This window comes from Schistocerca piceifrons, chromosome 5 (genome assembly GCF_021461385.2).
Source record: "Schistocerca piceifrons isolate TAMUIC-IGC-003096 chromosome 5, iqSchPice1.1, whole genome shotgun sequence".
Classification (NCBI taxonomy): domain Eukaryota; kingdom Metazoa; phylum Arthropoda; class Insecta; order Orthoptera; family Acrididae; genus Schistocerca; species Schistocerca piceifrons.
In genome coordinates this window covers 391,934,909-391,943,742 of record NC_060142.1, presented here as the reverse complement: position 1 = coordinate 391,943,742, position 8,834 = coordinate 391,934,909, and positions in this window count along the sequence as shown.

The window sequence follows — 8,834 nt, the reverse complement described above, 5'->3', positions numbered from 1 at the left end:
GAATGAATTATAACGCAATGTTGGATAACTACATACAAATGAAACCTATAAAATGATCAGTTGTGTAGCCTCGAGTTATTTTTGCTGCATTAGATAACTTGTATTGTACCCATTTTAGCGAGATGATAAGGAAGTTCAGATAGATTTTGAGTTGAACACAGCATCATCTGAAACATAGCTTCACTGGTGCTGAAGCCGGCTTATGCCAAAATTACATGGTTACATACGTACGCCTCAAGCACAGTAACTCTTTGTTTACGTTTTGCGTCTACTAATGTTCGAAAATCGATAAATAGTGAAAATCGTCTTACTGCTCTACACTCCCGTAACCCAGAAATGAAAGAGCAAATGATGGTTGGAACTACCTTCACTACATCTATCACAATAATACGTGTCATATGTTAATAACACGTATATCTCATTATTTATATGCATAACTTCTTCAAATACACAGTGACTAAAAGCAAAATTTAGGGAAGTAGAACGAGCACATCAAGAGCTACAAGGATGTCTACGATATACAGGAGGGCAGATGCAGTTTGCTACGCTATTAGGAGTGAGAGAAGGATAATGTTTAGCACGGAGGAAAAAGTGAATATTTGTTAAAATAAAGAGGTGTTGGACGGAATAAAGGAATATACAATGTAGGAACTACCCAGCGAAAGAACCTTAAACTTACTTTCTTTCTTCCTTTTTAGAATATCTGTTGATTTAGTTTCTTGTAAACACTTCCGCGAGTTTGACAACGATGTGACACTGTATGTTGCCTTTCTCAGTTTTTCGATATCCCTTGTCAGTTCAACCTAATCGGTTCCCACCCTTGTGAACAATATTTCTGCACAGAAAGTAACGGAGTTCTGGCGTCACTAAATGTGGGTATTAAATAACCCCCACCATCCGTATGTCCACGTACAGTGTAAAATGTGAAGCGAAGAATAATCGGAAAGCACGATATTAGTGTGGGTTGCGGTAACGCTGGTTCAAGTAAGATATTAATCAACAGAGGCACCAACTAAAGATTTAGCTCCACGATTCGAATTCAGGACGGAAGCTATTCTTGTACCACCTTTCGTTTCTTTCTCGAACGTCTGTTCAATTAGTTTCCGACGTTTGGGTAATTTTAACAAAGACGTAACGATTGTTATTACTATCGCCATCTCTGTTTCTCACAACTTATTGTTCCATCTACTGGGTTTGTGTTCCACCAAAAGCTTTTTTTAGTTGTTTAAGTTGTAGTGTTGATGACTTTAATGAGTCTTCTGTATCTGTCGTAAGATACGAGCTGTTTCAAATCATGCTGTTTTATGAAAGTTTTACTAAATACTGAAATTTGAGACTGTACTTTACTGAAGTCGTGCGATACTGGTCACAGGGCCAGAATGACTTCATTTTCACACAACGCAGTTGACTGATACCTACGTTGAGGCCCGCTTTATCACTGGTGCTCGCTTCACGTGAAAAAGAAAACGAAAGTAAAAGTTTAGTCCCGTTGACGACAGGGTCATTAAAAGAGGAGCGCTTGCACTGATTGGACAAGGAGGAGAAAGAATATCGGCAGAGTCTTTTTCAAACAAAGTATCCCAGCATTTGCCTTGTGCTATCCAGGAAAACATAAATCAGGATGATCGGACGGAGATCCGGGCCGCCGTGCTTCCTAATGCGCGCATCACGGGGTTCTTATATATATATCGAGAGGAGTGACATAATTTTTATCGTTAGTATCACGTCAAGCTTGTTAGCCTCTACTGCTCGAGGGATTTGAATTTGCTGGTCGTACAAGACACACTTCACAGCTGCTACGACTGTAGGTATATCAGTTACCAAACATATACGGCACTCCAAAGGCCTTACGTAAGTGTGAACCTCTGTGTTCATATTACACCTTTTCGAATATTCATTCTGCGCCTAGATTAAACTGCTTATTATTCTTTGATAAGTGGCTTCACAGTACTATTCACATAGCAGGTGTCTATAATCCTGAATCAGTTTCGCTATTTCATTACTATTATTATTATTAGTATTTTTATTCTTATTGCTCATTCGGGAATAGACATGCAGCATGCTGTCATATTTAGTATTTTATTTATTCCGTTATTTGGATATCTAAAGCCGCGATGAGCTAACAACCATTATGACTGTTCTGTTTTTTATATTTTCGTTTAGACCGGCTTTTTTCATCAAACAACTGTCTTTATCACGATGTTCATTTGACCATTTGGCACGAGTTATTTTTTTCTCATCTCGCCAAGTTCCGAACGTTATTACAGCTGTTCTGAAAATGTCTTTGTTTTGCTCACCCTTTCAGTGGTAGGCCTATACCTGCTTCTTATATATCAATTCTGATCTTCGTGTACCAAGGCAGTGTATTCGGTGTTCAGTAAAATATGCTGAAGATGCGTTCCGTCCATTTGGAATCATTCGTTCGTCTTAAGTCGCCATAAATAACAGACTATGCGTCTGCGTATTGTATCCATAATTTTTTATGTCTTACAGTATATATCTTGTTTCTATATTTTTACGTAGATGCCTTTTTTATCACTTTGACCCGTACATTTTGTCTTTCTAATTCGAGTTCTAAACATCTCTAATAGAGGGTAATACAATCGGACGCATGTAGAAATATTGGTTATATGGCAGAGTTGTAATGATAAATTTTGGTGTTCCTGGATAGTCATTTTTTATTGTAAATTTTTACTGGCTTTTCCTTTTACGGTGTCTTTATCTAGTTAACTGACTGTAATCCATTCGCACAGATATGTTCACGGATTTTGTTGTTCCATGTCTTGTGTTTAAACAGATTATATTATCCTTGATATTTAACGGGTCTTTTAGTTTTTCGAAACATATTCGCAGGCAAATTGTTCTGCTTTTTCTTTCATTATATTAGTTCGTTCTTTGATCGTTTCAAAATTTTGTCATTATAGCTATAGACTATTATCCTCAAATTATTTAATTATTATTATCTACAATTACTCTTTTTCCGGCAATCGGCTCACAGCATTATTAGTACATAGTTGATGTGCCCGGTAGGTATCCATTATCTGAATATCGTTATTAGAAATATTTTGTGTAGGTGATGTTAAACAGCTTTTATGAAGGTCATGCAATACACAGTTATACAAATTCTGATTTTTATACAATATTGTGGAGAGTGAATCAATTTCTTGTTCATTTTCTCCTAAGGTTACGATGTCATCTGCGTATTACTTGTTAGTATTATTATTTATTCGTGAATCAACGGACGGCATACCGTCAATCGTAGTACACATTCAGTGTCCCTCGCAGATGTTTATAATTCTGAACTATTTTCGTTGCTACAATATTGTTACTATTAGTATCTGTATTTGTAGTATTTATTCTGGAATCGACAAAATGCATGCTGTCATTTTTATACATCCTCTCTCGTTTGTTAAACATCACACGTACGAAGTGTGGCTATGAAATAATGGGACCGATGCTGTTGCAGGATAATTACGCATGCGCCACAGATGAACGACCAATAGCTGTGAAGCACGAAGCCTTCTCAGTCGGATGTGACACATCTGGCGTCTGTAGACAAATCATTGTGGCTGTGGCTCTCAGTTGTGTAAGAGCTGTTACTTTGTTTTGCCACAAAAATGAGTAGCGTAATAATGGAGAAACGAATTGTCGTAAAGTTTCATATGAAACTTCAGAAAACTGCTGCTAAAACCTATCGTTTACTAAAAACAGCGTCTAGCGAAGAATGTTTATAATGTACGCGAGTTTACTTTTTGAGTGGTTCAAGTGGAAGAAAAGACGCTGAAGACCAGGCAAGCCTGCGACGCTCTTTCAACACAAAAAAACGGATGAAAATATCGAAAGAGTAACCTGTTTTTTTGTGACCATCGGTTGAGTATTCAGTCAATTGCTGAAACTGTAAGAATTGACAGAGAACGTGTAAGGTAATTTTACATGAGAAACGTGTGTACGGAACTGTTGCCGTGAACTCCCACGATCGAACAAAAATAAGCTCTTGAAAGTTTTTGTACTAACACCTTGAATACTACTGAAGGCGATTCTAATTACTTGGAAAGAGTGATAACATGTTACTATTTCTGGTTTTTCCCTCATGACCCACGAAATGAGCGCCAGTCCCTGCACTGGAAGGACCCGACTTCACAGAGAGCCAAAACACCTCGAATGAGTGTATCAAAATTGAAAGCGATGATAACTGTCTTTTTTCGATGTTCATGGAGCTATGTAGTTTCACTGGGTTCCTAAAGGTCAAGCTATTAATCGACGTTACTACTTTGGTATTCTTGCTCAACTCCGTGAGGAAATAATGAAAGAAAGATCCGAATTGTGGAAGAAAAAGTCGTGGATTCTGCATCAAGACAACACAACGGCTCGTACCGCATTTTCTGTTAGCAGGTGTGTAGCGAAGTACATTATCCCAGTGTTAACCACACACCTTATTCGCCTGACCATTATCTAATTCTCCAAGGTAAAATCTGCATTAAAAGGAACAAGATTTCAGTCCGTTGAAGCAGTGAAAGAAAAAAGTCACGCGTTTTCAAGGAGCTCACAGAGGGATGTATCCAGCACTGAATCCATAAATGGGAAAGTCGCTTGGGGCGTTGTAGGGCTAGAGGAAGGGAATATACTAAGGTGAAAATAATCGTGGGATAGCTACGCGCACATATATAAATAGCGGTAGTATCACGTAGACAAGGTATAAAAGGGCAGTGTGTTGGCGGAGCTGTCATTTGTACTCAGCTGATTCATGTGAAGTGTTTTCCAACGTGATTATAGCCACACGATGGGAATTAACAACTTTGAACATGGAATGTTAGCTGGAGCTAGACGCACGGGCCATTACATTTCGGGTCCACAGTATCAAGAGAAAACCAAATTTTTGGCATTACCTCTCACCATGGATCAACGCAGGAGCCGACGGCCTTCACTCAACGGCCGAAAACATCTGCGTTTGTGCAGAGTTGTCAGCGCTAACATACAAGCACCACTACGTGAAATAACCGAATAAATCAGTGTGGTACGCATGAAGAGCGTATCCATTACGAAAGAAAATATCCGTTAGGACAGTGAGGCGAATTTGCCGCTAATGGGCTGTGACAACAGGCGACCGACACGATTGTCTTTGCAATCAGCACGACATCGCCTGCAGCGCCCCTCCTGGGCTCGCAGCTATATCGGTTGGATCCTAGACTACTAGAAAACCGTGGCCTGGTCAGATGTGTCCGAGTTCCAGTTGGTTTATTTTATTTAATCGTATGGCTAGGGCCCCCGCCGGGTAGGCCGTTCGCCGGGTGCCGGTCTTTCAATTCGACGTCACTTCGGCGACCTGCAGTCGATGAGGATGACAGGATGAAGATGAGGAGAGCACAACACCCAGTCCCTGGGCGGAGAAAATTCCCCGACCCAGCCGGGAATCGAACCCGCGCCCAGAGGATTGACAATCCGTCACGCTATTCAGCTACTGGGGGCAGGAGCTGATGGTAGGGTTCGAGTGTGGCGCATACCACAAGAAGCCATGGACCCGTATTGTCAACAAGGCACTGTGCAAGTTGGTGGTGGCTCCATAATGGTGTGGGCTGCGTTTACATAGAATGGACTGGTTCCTCTGGTCCAACTGAACCGATAATTGACTGCCATTCATGGATTTCACGTTTACAGAGAGCGGTGGAATTTTTATGGAGACTCTGCGCCATATCACCGGGCCATAGTTATTCGCGATTGGTTTCAGAAACATTCTGGACAGTTCGAGTGAATGATTTGGCCCCCCAGATCGCTCGACATGAATCGCACCGGACGTGTACGGGACATAATCGAGAGGTCAGTTCGTCCACAAAATGCTGCACTGGCAATACTTTCGCAATTATGGACGGCTACAGAGGTAGCGTGGATCAATATTTCTGCACCGGACTTCCGACGATTTGTTGAGTCCATGCCATGTCGAGTTAGTGCATTACGCCAGGCAAAAGGAGGTCCGATACGATATTAGGAGGTATCGCATGACTTTTGTCACCTCACTGAGTGTTGCGGGTGACAGTAACTAAATACCGGGTGATCAAAAAATCAGTATAAATTTGAAAACTTAATAAACCACGGAATAATGTAGATAGAGAGGTAAAAATTGACACACATGCTTGGAATGACATGGGGTTTTATTAGAACCACCCCATATTGCTAACCGCGTGAAAGATCTCTTGCGCGCGTCGTTTGGTGATGATCGTGTGCTCAGCCGCCACTTTCGTCATGCTTGGCGTCCCAGGTCCCCAGACCTCAGTCCGTGCGATTATTGGCTTTGGGGTTACCTGAAGTCGCAAGTCTATCGTGAACGACCGACATCTCTAGGGATGCTGAAAGACAACATCCGACGCCAATGCCTCACCATAACTCCGGACATGCTTTACACTGCTGTTCACAACATTATTCCTCGACTACAGCTATTGTTGAGTAATGGTGGTGGACATACCTAGCATTTTCTGTAAAGAACATCATCTTTGCTTTGCCTTAGTTTGTTATGCTAATTATTCCTATTCTGATCAGATGAAGCGCCATCTGTCGGACATTTTTTGAACTTTTGTAGTTTTTTGGTTCTAATAAAACCCCATGTCATTCCAAGCATGTGTGTCAATTTGTACCTCTCTATCTACATTATTCCTTGATTTATTAAGTTTTCAAATTTATACTGACTTTTTGATCACCCTGTATATGTATTTTTGAAATTAAAATTGTAGCGATTGTCCGGTTATTTTTTTAGCCACACCTCGTACCTCACGCAAAGGGGCAGTATTTTTGACCGACGGCTGTAAAAGTACAACTTAAGAAGTTGACGGAAGCTGTGTAACCACTATGCTCATATAAACATATCCGCAGGTGTGCGTGAGGGGCAGGCCGAGGTTGGCGCTGCGGGACACAGCGGCAGGCGGCGGCAGCAGCGGCTGAGGAGGTGACATCAGCATGAGCAGCAGCAGCGGCAGCGGCGGCGGCTGCGGCCGTCTGCGGGCGCGTAAATCACGAGTGTTTGCCGGCGGCTCGGCGAGCGCTACACAAACTGCCGCTGAAATACTGGCGCAATATCTCAGCGGCGCCGAGCCTCGCTAGCCGGCCGGCCGCTCGTATTTGCTCGCCACGCCACACCGCACCGCCTGCTCCGTTTCCGTCGAGCACACCCCCTCCCCCCCCCCCCTCCCGCACCTCCCACACCTGTCACCGACGCCTGCTCTCGGATATCTTACTTGAAGGCTTCCGTCACCTCCGCAACAACTAACGCCACCCGCCATAGCAGGAAAACGCGAATGAACGTCGCTGCTCTGTTGAAGAGGTAGCGTCGTTCGTCCGCAAAAGTAGGACAAGATTCAACAGTTACTATGGCACTGCCGACTGTATCTTTGTAATTACTAAAGCTGGACGCACGAAAACGTATCATTTATTTTGCGTACACGATGTGCGCACAGATGTCCAGAGGACTGATGAATTGTGCGGGGACTAGTAGCTGATCCTGAACCCGAAAAAATGTAACATACAGCGCACACATACGAGGCGATATCCGCTACTGTTAGTTAAGCTGATATTTTTTACCTTTGGACCGTCTAGTTACAATTGAATGAAACACTATTTTTATGCCATACGCGTTTATTCTTTGCAAGGCATCTTCAGTGGGATGGAATCGTACTTATTTTTAAGACACACAGGAATTACAGAGATTGGTTGCGAGAGGGCATTGAGTTAAATCAATGTGCAAGGTTGAAAATTTTTGCGAAACCGGGCTTCGAACCCATATTTCCTGATTACCAGGCAGATGCACTGACCGCTAAACCATCCGGACGCAGTGGTCACTGCAACTGCACAGTCTGTTCTAGTACGCCTCCAGTCAGACTCGAATTCTCAACTTAAACCACACTCTACTAAGAGTGTGTGTTCTTTCGGGCATGTCCGATAGCTACTGAACACTAGTTTTGACGCTGATAATGTGAAGTCTGAAAACAAAATTTCAAATGGCAATGCAATTATAAGAAGAAGAACAGGGCTGACAAAGGAACTAAAACACAACATGTAAAAGAGCGTCCACGAAACTTAGAAGTAGATCTTTATATTATTACTACAAACAAAAATATACACATATTCCAACCCACTGAAGATACCTTGGAAAGAATAAAGACGAAAGGCGTATGACACAAAATTGTGTTTCATTCAGTTGTAATTACACGGTACCAAAGTAAAAACTATCAACATACTGTAATACAACATGCAACTGAGAACGACGCAACTACAAAAGTTGAAGATATCCACTACCCTACAATTATGCTATAGTCGTAGAAGTGCTGGAAACAGTAACTATTGCAAAATTTCTAAGACTAACCTTCCGGAGCGACCGTAAGTGGAATGACCATTTAAAAGGATATAGTTGAAAACATACATTGCAGAAGGAGATACAAAGGAAGAATCTTAAGGAAATGTGAGCGGTTCTAGGCGCTTCAGCCTGGAACCACGTGACCGCTACGGTCGCAGGTTCGAATCCTGCCTCGGGCATGGATGTGTGTGATGTCCTTAGGTTAGCTAGGTTTAAGTAGTTCTAAGTTCTAGGGGACTGATGACCTCAGATGTTAAATCCCATAGTGCTCAGAGCCATTTTTCTTAAGGAAATGTAATTCATCCACGAAGGAAGTGGCTTACAAAACCTTTGTTCGATCGATTCTTGAGTATAGTACCTTTACCAGTTTGGAGTAATAGAAGAGATAGACAAGATCCAACGCAGGACGCCGCGTTTCCTCTCAGGATCGTTTCATCGGTGCGTGGGTTTTACGGAGATGCACGACACATTCCAATTGTACACACTACGAGGAAGG